We start from the raw sequence: 12,966 nt of genomic DNA, 5'->3' as shown, positions 1-12,966 counted from the left end.
CATGAGATAGGGCTCGATTACTCGGACCGTGCCCGAGGGTTTGGCCAGGAAGCAACTTGTGGAGACAACCGCCGTTTCTGTGTGTGTCACGTTGTCAGTGCTCGGAGCTGGTGGCCTCTCTTTACGACTGGTATTTATTGACGCACTGCTGTGAGGAATCAGCAACTACGGCAAGCACCCCAACACGAAGCCACGCGCCAATTCCTATCGACCGAAATATGCCACAACGAAAGCATCATACATGTCATGGCGATTCCCACCCATGCGTGGGACCCGCAAATTTTTTCTCGCAACGCACATTAAATAACAGCAGTAGTGCAGTCCCTTGCTTGCTGGTGTGCATAGCCATTCAAAAAAAGCGATCAAAAGAAAAGCTTGCATTTGAAGAGAAGACAAACGGATACGAGTGTGATACCAGCTCAATGCATTACTTAAAAGAGAAAAGACCTTTAATTGGCTTCACGTGGTTCAGGGGCTGTTTGTGGCCGGCGGATTGTGCCGGGCAGTGACATCGGCAGCTCCAGTAAGCAAGGAGGTTAGGTCTGAGCTTCCTAGAAAGCCCCTGCTCTTCACAGAAAATTAAAAGAAAGTCTTTCGGACATCTTCAGAAGATGTGGGGAAGGGTTGTGAAGGTGCCACATGCAGGGAATTCTGGGGAAGGGAACGGGAGATTACGGAACGTGTTCAACTGCAGGTTTTCTTGTGAAGTGGTAAGATTGGCAAGAGTTGGGGGTACCTACAGCGGGTGCGACGATAGTGATTGGCGATTTCTGTGTGTAACAAGTCTACCTGTGGCGAATCTGGACCCGTGATAGGGTTCGAGGCTGACCCCGGCTCAGATGAGCAGCGAGGCCGGCATGCGCCAGAGCCCAGACAATGTCTACCGGGGCGTTGGGTGGGTGGCTCCAGAAAATTTTAAATGCCTGTGGAGAAACACGGATGTTGGACAAATTTTGAATGGCCGCTTTTAAGTAGGAGATTATTATTAAAGAGGTCGGCCTAAGCTCGCAGTCTTTTTGCAAGAGCTTGAGCGCTGTTCAGTGTGGCACGCATAGTATGGGGAGTGCATGTCACGGGGGTTGGCGCTCACACCAGTTTTATATCAAAGGGGAACTTTAGCCTCAGGGCATTCACTGTTTTCTTCACCTAACCGCCTGAGAATATTATATCCAAAGGGAGTCTTGGCCAAACAAACTACCAGATTGAAGAAGTGGGCTTCAGTAACGCGCTCTGCTGTATTAAAGCCTTCGAATCTGGCTTTGGGTGTGTTAAGAGGGAGGTGGAGGGCAGATTTTTGTGGCCTTTGGATGAGTCCATTACACTTTTTTAGGTCAGTGGTCAAAGGGTTCAAGTAGGGGAGGGATTATGTGATAAAGACTTGGATAAGCATTTTTGAGTCCTCTGCAATGGCTAGAACCGTGTCCGAGGAGTCCAGTAGTGGTGTTGTAATTTCCGGAGGAACTGTGTGTTAGCCCATTTGTTTAGGATCATCATGCCCAGGATTTCAAAAGTAGGAACATCCGAGATCAGGTTGTCTGCTATATGAACTCTAAGGCTGGGGCGTGCCTTGGACCCCCTCTTTGCGGGTAACAAGAGGCATACAACCTTATCGGAGGAGCAAGTGAGTCCTGCATTGCTGGCATCTTCTATTACCACTTGAAGGTCTTCCAGTGGAGTCTCCTCTTTGTGGGAGTGGCTTCTGCCATTGACCCACGGAGAGGTGTCGCTGGTGGCGTATAAGCTTATTTTAAGGTTAGGAATTGGCTCATGATGATGCATGTTTAGTACAGCCAAACTGAATAACAACGGGGATAGTACAGCTCCCTGAGGTGTACCTTTAATGAGGACCCTACAGGACATAACGCCCCCCATCTGGAGGATGGCCACTTGGTTGGACAAGAATCTGCGTATACAGTAGATGTACGTGCAGAGTCCCATGTTGGTAGGTTCCAGTGCAGTCTTTACAGCTTCATAGTACACCACGTTATCAAAACACTTGGCCAAGTCTTAGGCAAGGATAGCTGCCTTAAGCTGCTGTTGTTTCAGGGGACAATGACTTGTCGGGAGCTCTGGAGGACAATATCTTGCATGGACAGCCCTGTGTGGAAGCCGAACATGGAGCGTGGGAGGAAAAGAGAACTGTGAAGCTGGGAAGCCAACCATGAACACATGACATGTTTGAATACCTTTCCCAGGCAGGCGAGGGACGTGGGTGTACCAGAGACAAAGGGGTTTAGTAACGACAAATCGTTGAGTTAGCGCTGTCGTGTGTGTCTCCTCTTCGTCCTGCCTCAAGCACTACTTAATGAAGATACAAGGGGGCTTTCCTGGCTCGTGAACAAACGTAACCTTAGCATGTTCCCTCATCATGACATCGCTAGGGAGTAAAAAAAAAATGTATGAATTATCTGAATGACAAATTTTCGAATGAACAACAAAAATGGCGCATTTACAATTCTTTTATGCGCTCCTTTACTTTGAAAAGAAGTCAGTGATGCTAGTTGGTCTTTTGGCAGGCGCCACAATCCGTGCAGAGCAAGGGTATTGCATCCAGCAGAATCCTGCCAGAACAGCAAGAGCACCTGCAGCTTCTTGTGGGCACAATGTACACACGCTCGCATCCTCCCCACCGCAAGGGGACGAGAGCGAGTGAGCCAAGAACGATGCGTTGCGGCTCACTTTTCGACAATACGTTAGTCTGAATTACCGTATTTTCCGGTGTATAAGTCGCGTTTTTTTTCTCGAGAGAGAGAGAAAGGACTTTTATTGGTTATCCTGCACTATCGGTGAGGGGGATCACCACACAGGGTTCCGCCCTCACCGTCGGTTGTTGGTGTTAAAGCCGATCCGGAGACGGGGCCGCGTCCGGCCGGAGGCGTCGGCGCTGGGGGGTCCGACCATTGACGTGATCGGGAAGCCGCCCGCGCTTCTGCCTGGCCAGAGCTGTCTCCAGCTGCTGGATCACCATGAGTTGGAGCTCAAATTTTCATTGGTGTGTCTTATCCATCGGTGCGGTTTATGTATGAAATCAATCTGGTACGTGGCGGCCGCACGTGGTCCGCGCTAGAAAAGGTGCCTGCGTGCTGTGTGGTGTCAGCGCACAATAAGAGACACAGCGCTATGGTCTAAATGAATGCATTATTTGTTAGCGAGTTGGAGGAAGAAGGCTTCGATGGTTTTGCCTAAATGCCGTCAGTAAGGACATGCCATCTGTGTGTATCAGTAAACCAGCTTTGAGAAGTTCGGTCTAGCACTGCTTACCGGGGGATGCATTCAGAGGCGGCGGCCGCCACAACCATGTACTTTCGCCGCACTTTCTATTCAACTGATCCTCTATGAGTTTACCTGATTAACAAGTGCATTGTGTACAGCAGTGCGACTTATATACTTTTTTTTTTTCGGAAAAACTGTCATTTTGAGACGGGTGCGACTTATAGACCGGAAAATACAGTAAGTGGTGCATGCATATATTTGCGCTAAAATAATGAAGGTCAACAGCCGTGGGGCAATGTACAGTCTTTGTCAAAATTTTCTGGGCCAAGTTGGAAATGCGCAGGCTGCAAAAAATTCAACGTACAAGCTTACGTCCCAAGCGAGAAAAACTTTTTATGCAGGAAAGCTAGAGAAAACACCTGTCTTTCTTACTGCCTTAAAATATTTCTGTCACATTTATTTTTAATTCTTTGTGGTCGAGAAGGTTTCACCAAATTTGGACAAGGGGTGCACATTTTAGAAGGAACGGAGCAAAAATGCCGAATTTCCTAATTCACGGGGTCCGAATTGGCAATGCTTAACCGTATGACCACTTTGTCACAGTGAACGCACCGTGCGGGAGGCCCCTGAAAACTGGCTCGGCGGCCAGCACACAGGTGTTTCGCTGCACGAAAGCGACCACCAGCCAGGTGCACTAGGAAATGCGATGTGATACTGACACACCAACGCAGAGCAACCTTTTTGACTTTATTCACTAGGTGTGCATTTCTGCCTGGTTAATCCCTGGGTGATGACATAGAGGCCACGGCAGTGGTCTGTTGTCGACTCATTCGGGTTCCAGCGGTTCCAGAATGTCCAATGTACGTTTCATTTCCAGGTTGCCATGCATCTGGTCGTACATTTCGCCCCGTTGGTCCCGAGAGAGTTGGACTGTGTATTTTCTTTTACGTTAGCTTACAATTCTGATAGCTCACAGCCATAGCGTGTGGTTATGTTTGTTTTTCTCCAGTGTTTTTGGATGCACAACCCAGGTGTTGCAGCTGGGGATCTACGGTCTCCAAAGGAACCTCTGCGTCAACTGCTTTCGTTACGGACTGAGTGTCCGTAACCAGATGTTTTACCCAATTTGGGAAATTTTATAGATCACATCTTGATTTCATAGATCACATCTTACTGACGTTATACTGCGCTACACGTACATGAAAAATGACATTAAGTGCTTAATGCGTTAAGTTTTAATGCCATTGATTCACTGCTACACGCAAACATGTAATGCCATTTGCTCTAATGTCATTTTTTGTTTAAGGAGTTCAACACAACTCCTTCACCTTCACAAACGCCTTAAATCTGCCTTCTCTAAAACGCGATGACCACCAAATTAAGCCAGTGAAACTCTCAGCACCAGAGTGTTGACGCAAAAACGTAGCTGAACTTTGAAATAAGATGATTTTTTGTGCACTCTTGGTGGCGAAGTTCTGAAGAGGTCGAAGTTCTCTAAAACAGCAGCAAAAGGCAAAACATCGTGTTACTCGTCACGTTAAATTTTTTAGATTTGGCTACCACTGGCAGATGGCGGCAGCTGCTGAAGCCACTTTCAGAAACGGCTCACAACATTTTAAGAAAACACTACTTCTCATAACGTTTTCTTTCACAAAAAACATTTTTTGCCCTTGCAAGATGTTTTTCTCCATGTTAAACACTTCTAAAATATGAGTGAATACCAATTGGTCATGATTTCTCTTTTTGGTCAAGATCACCATCATGCCTAACCCATTTAATGCCTTTGCGTTTCTGCGTGCAGAACAGCCAACCAAATAATTTGATTCATTATCTTAAGTCCTTAAACACTTAATGTCATTTTTCGTGTACTGTGTGGCACGGGAATTACTTTCTGGGCTCCTTGACAACTCCTGAACAGGTCCAAGTTTGTGAGGATCTGCTGTCGCAAATGAGTTTAATGGTGTGGGCTAGGGTGAAATCAGTTTGGATGATTGGATCCCTGAAAAGGGGAGCTGCCCCTAATGTTCCGCCGGGGGTCCTCGACATAAATGAGTGTAAAAGTGGGATCTGGAGGGGAATCTTTTTGGGCTCTGTTGCCAATTCGAGCAGCAGTATTGCGCACAGATTATAACGTAAAGTGGTCGATCGGCGTCTGGCCCCAGAGGTCCCACCTCTTTTTCTGAGCACTTCGAATAACTCCATGTCGTGTGGTGCATCGGTCTCCCACTACAATTAGGGAATGGGGGCCGGTTTCCCTCCTGGCAAGAGGAAACAAGGGGTTGAACCTGTTTCTGCACCCGGGACTACTATTTACGCACAGCATTAAAAGTTTGGGCACTTCCCCTTTTCGTGGGGAATTTTTTTACGCTATCGATTTGGATCGAATGCGCTGGGATGTTTTTTTTTTTTTTTTTTTAATTAGAACGGCTGTTATCGGATACGATTCGCTTTAGAATGCTCTAACCGGGCAGCTTCACTGCTTTTCCCGGATACAAGTGGGCTACAATGTCTGGAGGAGTTTCAGCCTCCTGGACGTGTCACTTGCAAGTTACTTCATTTTTTAATCCCTTAAAATTCCACTGCCAAACAAGGACTGCCGCGGTGCCTGCATTCGTCGTGGAACCTGCCCTGATGGCCTGTTGACGCTGTTGGGGACTTCTGTCATGAACTTGTGCATTTTTGTGCAAGGTGTCTCTAAAGTAACCTCAATGCTCAATTGAAAAATAAGCATCAACACCCACACTACGGAGGTCCATTTTTCTGCTCAAAGAGGAGCTTGCGGGTTTGCGAGCTTTTCTTCTTTTCGAGAACAGCGATTCTGTGAACTAACTTTGGCATATGAACAGGAACAACAAAAAAGCAGTCGTCCACTTACCTAACGTAAAAAGGCGCTTTTATATGCAGCGCGCGAACTGACCGTAACACTACAAGTCAGGTTAGGCAAAACATAAACTGTTGAGATGAAACTAAACAAACCGTTTTGCTAGAATGATTTCTCAGAAAGGTGCGAAAACGATCACGTTACTTCACTCGGCACGTAATGTATGTGCCAAAACAACACGGCCGAGAATTTGTTTTTTTTTTTTTGTTTGTTTGGTTGTTTTTTCAACTGTATGACTTTTGGATTGGAATGGCTTCTGGCTTACAACTCAGTTTTGTGAGCTTCGAACTTTACGTCAGCTTGGTATTTTCGGTTGTAATGTGTGTAATGTCCATAGAAAGCACCTTTTTATTCATGTAAAATACATGGGCAGAACAGTGCTGTTTACATATTTTGCAAATAACTAAATGTTGTTGACCCCGACAGAAGGCTAGGGCAATGGCTAGGGTCATTCTTATTGATATATGAGACAAGCAGCTGTTTTGTGTTCATTACTACACCAGCGAACAGTAATAGCTTGGAGGAAACAAAAGGTAATAGTTTCAAATAGTTTCAAAATGCATACTATGCATAGCCATGCATAGCCAGCAATCCAGTCGTTCCAGTGTCAGCACAAGCCCATCAAAATGGCGCTGAGCGGCCGGCAGCACCTTGGCGGATCCGGGGCCGCATAGCAGCGGCCGCCGGCTCTGTGCCTGTGGCACTGTTTGGGGGACACCCAGGTGCCGTGCTCCCGCAATTACGCGCAACGGAGCCGCGGTCCGAAGCCGCCGGGCCCGGGCGTGCGGCCATGTTCCAGTCGAAGGTTAGTCCTAGCCCGACTCGCAGCAGCATCAAGGAAGCCAACGACCACTTGCAGTTGCTTCACGTCAAGGTTGCGGAACTGGAGCGAACGGTGCAGGAGCAGGCCGAGGCGCTAATCAAGAAGGACGAGGCAATGCAGACACGCATTCGCGACGTCGGCGACGCCAAGGACGCGCGCATAGCGGAGCTCGAGGCGCAACTGGTGGTCGCCGAGGACCGGCTGCACAAGCACGAAGAACTGCTCCGCGAACGCGACATGCAGCTCGAGCTGCTGTCGCATCGTTACGCGCTGGTGGACGAGGTAGCCGCATACACGCCCGTGGTTGAAAAGCTGCTGGCGGCGATGCGCAGGCTGCCGGCCAAGACGCCGAGTCGGCAGGCGCCGCAGCGGTCGCGCGCCAATTCGAGGGGGGCCACCGTTCTTACCGCGGCCGCACGGCCCAAGAGCTCCACTCCGGGAACTCCTAACCACGACGGCATCGGCAACAGCGTGCTCGTCGATGGGCACGCGCTCTCCGAGCTCCGCATTGGCCGCAGCTTCAGCATCAACAGCAATTTCTCCGCGTCCGACGACGAAGGCGACGTGGTGGGCGCCATGCTGTGATCTGGCGGCGAAAGAGTGCCTGTCGTCTGCTACGGAAGCCGTTCGCATTGTGCGTGTTGTGCCAGAGTCGCCGAGACGCTGTCTGCATGCTGGCCAAGTGTTCACCGGCGTGAAAAGTCCCCCGGTGAAAACAACGTTACTTGTGCTTCGAGGTTCCATTCTTAGTACATTTGACGGTGAGCCGCGGTCGGTCAAAAGCTTTAGCTGTGGCCTGGGGCCTGCTCAAGTGACTTATTGCCGGAAGTCGTCTCTTCTAAATGTAGGTGCCCGCTTTAAAAGCCAGGCTGCCTTACAGCTTCTAGAATAACGCGGAAGTCGTGAGCGTTAGGGCTCGCTGTTTTGTTTAAACGCTGTGTGTGAAGGTACGTCAGGCGTAGCGGAGAACTGGATGTTGAAGGGACATTAAGTGCAAAAACCAGTTGGCCGATATCGGTAGATTAGAGTGTTGCGAATGCACACCACTCGCAGCCGCAGCAGTTGCTTATTAATTCAGATAATGGCAAAAGCTTTAAAGCGGGCATCGCCGCGCCGTGCACTTTCTCGCACTACAATTTATCACACCACAGATATACAGGGTTGGTAGAGGTCACCTAAGCAATTTTCTGAAGCCTTTTTCTGGCATTTTGGCCAGTCGAAACCCGAAGTGAAATGTGTCGAGTTCCGTGCAGCCGGTTTGGCAGCTGTCACTAAAGTTCTGACCAAATGAAAAAACACCAATGCAATGCTGGCTTCACAACTCGTGCCGAGAGCAGCCTTTCTTGATTTTTGCACACCTGGTCAAGCGGCTTCTGCTCATTTACTAGCCAGAGTCGCTGATAGAATTACTAAGTACTCTTAATATATAATTACGCGTGATGGATGTAGCTGGCTACCTCGGCCTTGGCATCAGTGAGTGGTAGCGGTGTGTCCGGTTTGGTAAAAATCAATACCGACTGCTCTCATCGTGTGAATTAGAAAGCGGTGCGTGATATATAGGGTGTATGCATTGGGCTTTCGACCGCACGGCAGCACCAATGCCACGTGCGGTTGCACTGTGCTGCTTGGGCAGCGTGTTTCTCGATGCGAAGCGTGGCTTGCGGCGGGGTGTTGGCAAGAACATTCGTGTGGACGGTGTTTGCGAATGCCTTGTCGTAAGGAGTAGCCAGCATCGTTTTCGCTTTGAAATTCCGGACTGTGCTGTTCAACCTCCTGCAACCGCAGACCCAAAGCAGGCCACACAACAAAAACAAGCACGCCGGTGTTTGTCTTTTTTTGTTGTTATTTTTTTGCTGTTTTGAAGTGAAGCATAGGGCAGTGCTTGAAGATGGCCTGACTCCGCGCAACGAATGCCGTCCAATGGTTGGACAGACGCGGATAACGCGGTCCGTTTCGCGCTATGTCGGTGTCCTCCCCGTGCGCTGATTTCCTTATTTCTTGCATTGCTTCAAACGACTGCGGCACAAGTTAGGAAAATTCTCCACCCAAGGCTGCGACAATATTTCCTATGGTGGCGTGAGACAAGGCGCTGGTTTGACCGTGTTACCCAGGCATGGTGCACGGTTCTTGAGGAGTGGGATCTGGTGACAGTGTTCTGGTGCGTTGAATGCATGACTGTCCTCCACGTGAGCTCCCAATAAAGTTGAGCGATTACGCACAGGAAGCGATCATGAGGTGCGCACGTGATAAAATGAGTTGCGGCGATGACGACAAAGACTCCACCCATGATTTTCAAGTGTTTTCCCTTTAGTGTAGACAAGCAGAAATTATAAGCATTACGTAACACGCCTTGACTACTTGCAGAGACAAGTGAAAAACACAAGCTAGTTTGTCACTGCATACACCTCCATCTCTGCTGCTTTTGAAGTAGTCAAACTGTGTACCCAGCGTCAAGCTTAAGTGTTATCTCGTAACACGCTTGGTCATTAGAGAAGAGTTGAACGTGACGAGTTGAATGCCTATGGTTGCCTGAGAAGCAGCATTGGATGTATGCGCATTCACCTCAAAACACTCTAAGTAGCCCATGTTGATGCTGGCTGCCCTGTCTGGTCTGTCTCATCCATAAAGTACGCCGGCTACCTTAATTTGTGAACATTTTAAGCACTGCGTAATGTTAAAGGAGCCATGAAGACAAAATACAAGTTGGGTTTATTAGACAGACTGCTTAGTCCCGATAACAATGATACCAATATCATCGCAATCTTCGAAGAAATAACGGAGATATTAAAGAAAATGTGTAAAGCTGAGGCGACCCCCTAGCCAATTTCCCGCAACTTTTCTATAACGTCACGGAACCTTGTTTGTGCGATTGACGGCCGCCTAACTGACCTGTCGCGACGACACATGACTGGACATCTGTAATGGGGCCTCTAGTTCTATTTGACCGCATCACTTGAATGCTAACGTGCAGTTAACGCACTGAAAATTATGTTTTATTGTTGGCCCGTATGACGTCATTGTTGCTCATAACACGTCACTGTGGCGCGAAATTTGAAAGTTTTTAATTACTTCTTGCGTTTTTTTCGTTAAAAAACAGCTTTTGTGGCTCTAATGGAGCTGAGTGAGATACTGAATCCTAGTTCTTTCAAATTAAGCGAAGTTGTATTTTCTCTTCATGGCTCCTTTAAGCATGTGACGAGTTGCAAGGTGAAAGCGGCGACGTCCCGGGGCCCACAAATGAAACGGGCACAACAGATTCGGTACTGATTAGCCATATTATCGATAACTTCTTTGCGAATTCGTCGAATGAAGTCAGCCCTCCTTCAAGCACTGCCCTAGCCTTCGCTCTGAAACGGGAGAAAAAAAAAAGTGTGTGCTTGCTTTTGTCGTGTGGCCTGCGTCGGGTCTGCGTTTGTAGGGGGCGTGAACAGCGCAATCCGGAATTTGCAAATTGACAAAGCACGCAGAAAAAATGCACCCACATGAACGTCCTTCCCACCACGCCGCAAGCCATGTTTTCGCGTCAGGGGAAACATGCTGCCCGCATGGCAGAGTGCAACAGCACATATGGCGTCAGCGCTGCCATGCAGGTAGCGCCGCCGCGTGGTGGAAAGCCCAGTGAATACGCCCTATAGTTATCACAAACCGCTCGCCACTCACGCACACAAAAAAAAAACCTCAAGGAGGTTTGAACTGCCGACTATACGATCCGTAAGCAGAAGCGTAACCTCTACTCCGGAGGCTAAGGCAAAGATGGCATCTAATGGACTGGTGTTCATTCCTTCTGGGCAAAACTCTAGTCACTTCTGGAACATTAGGGGCAGCTACTGTTCCATCTGGATGGAATGCTAGACTTTTCCTTTTCTGAAACAAACACTCGGGTGAAAACATGAAACTTAAAGGTATGAGAGAACTTTTGCTCGTCGTGAGCTTTTTACAAGACCCAAACCTCAACTAGCAAACAAAATTGGGTGCCTCAGCTGGGATGGTAATCTTTGTTTGCTTCAATTTTGTTTAAATGTTTCAATTACGGACAGGTGTAATCAAAAGGTGCGTGCATTCCAGTAACTGTGAGAGCCGACCGTACCGACTGACCACTGGCGCAGTGGCAAAATCAGGGGGCACAATTAAATGAGATGGCCGGTGACTATGCTTCGCAAATGTGCGCATATTTGCTACAGCTGCCCCAGTCAGCATCACACTGCCAACGTCGTCAAGTGCACTGAAGCCCTGCTTCAAACTTCACCTGGGCGTCGCTATGCTGAGATAGCGTCCAAAAACAACCCCTTTCTGATTGGCTCCCAAACTTTGTGACGGAAATGAAAGAAAATGAGAAGAGGCACTGTGGCTAATGGCAATGATTGAGTAACATTGAAAATAGAACCTCAGGTGGTTGTGAGGACTTTGTGACTTGCTTTTCAATGTCGCGGGAAGATGTAAGGGAAACTGGAGAGAAATGCCAGCTTTAATTATTTCTCGGTAAACGAGGCATTTTTGGTCATCGAGCAAAAGCTGAGCGAACTTTGCACCGTATGATCTTTCAATTAGAACAAAAGACTATTGAGGCTTTGGTGTCCCTTCAAGTATATTCCAGGCAGTCCGGAGGCACTCCCTGCCTGCTGCCCGCTTGACTCGTGGTGGGAGGAGTCTGTCATGGTTGTAGAGACGATAGTCTTTCTTGGGCTACACGAATGAAAATATTTGTCTGTCAGCCTGCCCGTCCCTTGATGCAGCCTCCCAGCCGAAAGATAAAATAATTCTGGAAGGAAAAGTTTATATAGGCAAAACCTTTCCAAACCACTGATCCTGGAACAGTGTTTTATCCTTGTCCACATTGTGCGGAAAATGGAAACATCAGGCATACTTGATGCAAAACATCAATACACACGTGGTATTTACTTAGCATGGTTCGTCTAATTGATAATAGATGTGTGCTTCATATTTTCAACAGCAAGTAAAAATTACAGTTTGAAAATAATGTTTTGACCCATATATGCAAAAAGCGCTCGCAGTGGGCCTTAGACTTCGTGGCAGCATTTCAAGAATTCCCACAGTAACCAAAAATTTGGCCGAAATTGAATTGACTCAAGATAACCCCTATTGTGTTTTGTGTGGGAGGCACGAGAGTGTTAGCGGTGGGCAGAAGGGAGGCATTTACATGGCTGGGACAGCGACAACATTTGCTGGGGCAGTGACGACATTTGCAGCAAAGTGAGGAGATGCGCGGCCAATTTTACCCAATCGACCAAACTGCGTCTGCTCACTGGCCAGCAAGAATCACTGTTAAGGACACCCCTGCTGTTCTATTACAAGCAATTTGCAGGCGTTACATCCAAGCATACGAATTCTTCATTGTAACGAAGACAATTATCAGCGACTCTGGCTAGTCGATTAGTGAAAGTGGTTTGGCGGATGAGGAGGAAAACTGAACACACAGTGCTCTAACTGCGAGTTGGGATGCTGGTGTACTTTTAGACACCCGATGTACCTTTAGACACAGCGTTGTTTAAATGCTGTTACTCAGTTATAAATCAAGAAGTCATGACTGAATATAGTGAGCAAATTTGTTGATACTCGCCCTGGTCCAACCGCCAGAACAATGCTGTTTATACTTAGTGTGCATGTGTGTGTGCAAGTTGCATTATTTTTCAGGCCCAAGTTGCAGCACTTTACAAAACCAGGCACTTTCATAGTTTTGTGCTGCTTTTGTTATTTATTGTAGAAGCTGTACAGGGGATTAGTTTTTTTTTTTTTTTTTTTTTCAACAGTCAATCATATCCCAGCGCTTGCCTAGTTTCTAAGGCGCTTATGCGTATGCACAAACCATTGTGTTCCTGTGAGAGCAGTCGTGACTAACTTGGCGCAGCATGGAATGTGACTTGACACTATTTAGAACTTGTGCAGACAGCAAGACCTCTCTTGAACAGTGATAACGAAGTGATCTGTGTCATCTCATGTGCAATGCAAAACTGTTGCAGTCACTTCTCCGCAGTGCTTGTGCAGCTAGGTGTGCTGTATTGTGCTGTGCTCATCAGCCTTGTAGGAATCT

At 47.8% G+C, this 12,966-nt stretch overlaps 1 protein-coding gene across 3 annotated transcripts in view; it reads right to left on the bottom strand.

Moving 5' to 3' along the window:
- The window catches only part of LOC144162425 (MYG1 exonuclease-like), a 59,994-nt gene extending 53,680 nt beyond the window's left edge, over positions 1–6,314 (bottom strand). For all 3 annotated transcript variants that reach the window (XM_077692945.1, XM_077692946.1, XM_077692947.1), the window contains exon 1: positions 6,089–6,314. The gene's annotated coding sequence lies outside the window, so the exon portion shown is untranslated. The remainder of the gene's footprint in view (positions 1–6,088) is intronic.
- Between the last annotated feature and the right edge of the window lie 6,652 nt (positions 6,315–12,966).

The sequence above is a fragment of the Haemaphysalis longicornis genome, unplaced genomic scaffold, assembly GCF_048455015.1.
Source record: "Haemaphysalis longicornis isolate Haplotype H1 unplaced genomic scaffold, Haemaphysalis longicornis Haplotype H1 scaffold_12, whole genome shotgun sequence".
NCBI lineage: Eukaryota > Metazoa > Arthropoda > Arachnida > Ixodida > Ixodidae > Haemaphysalis > Haemaphysalis longicornis.
This window is presented reverse-complemented; position numbering and strand designations above follow the sequence as displayed.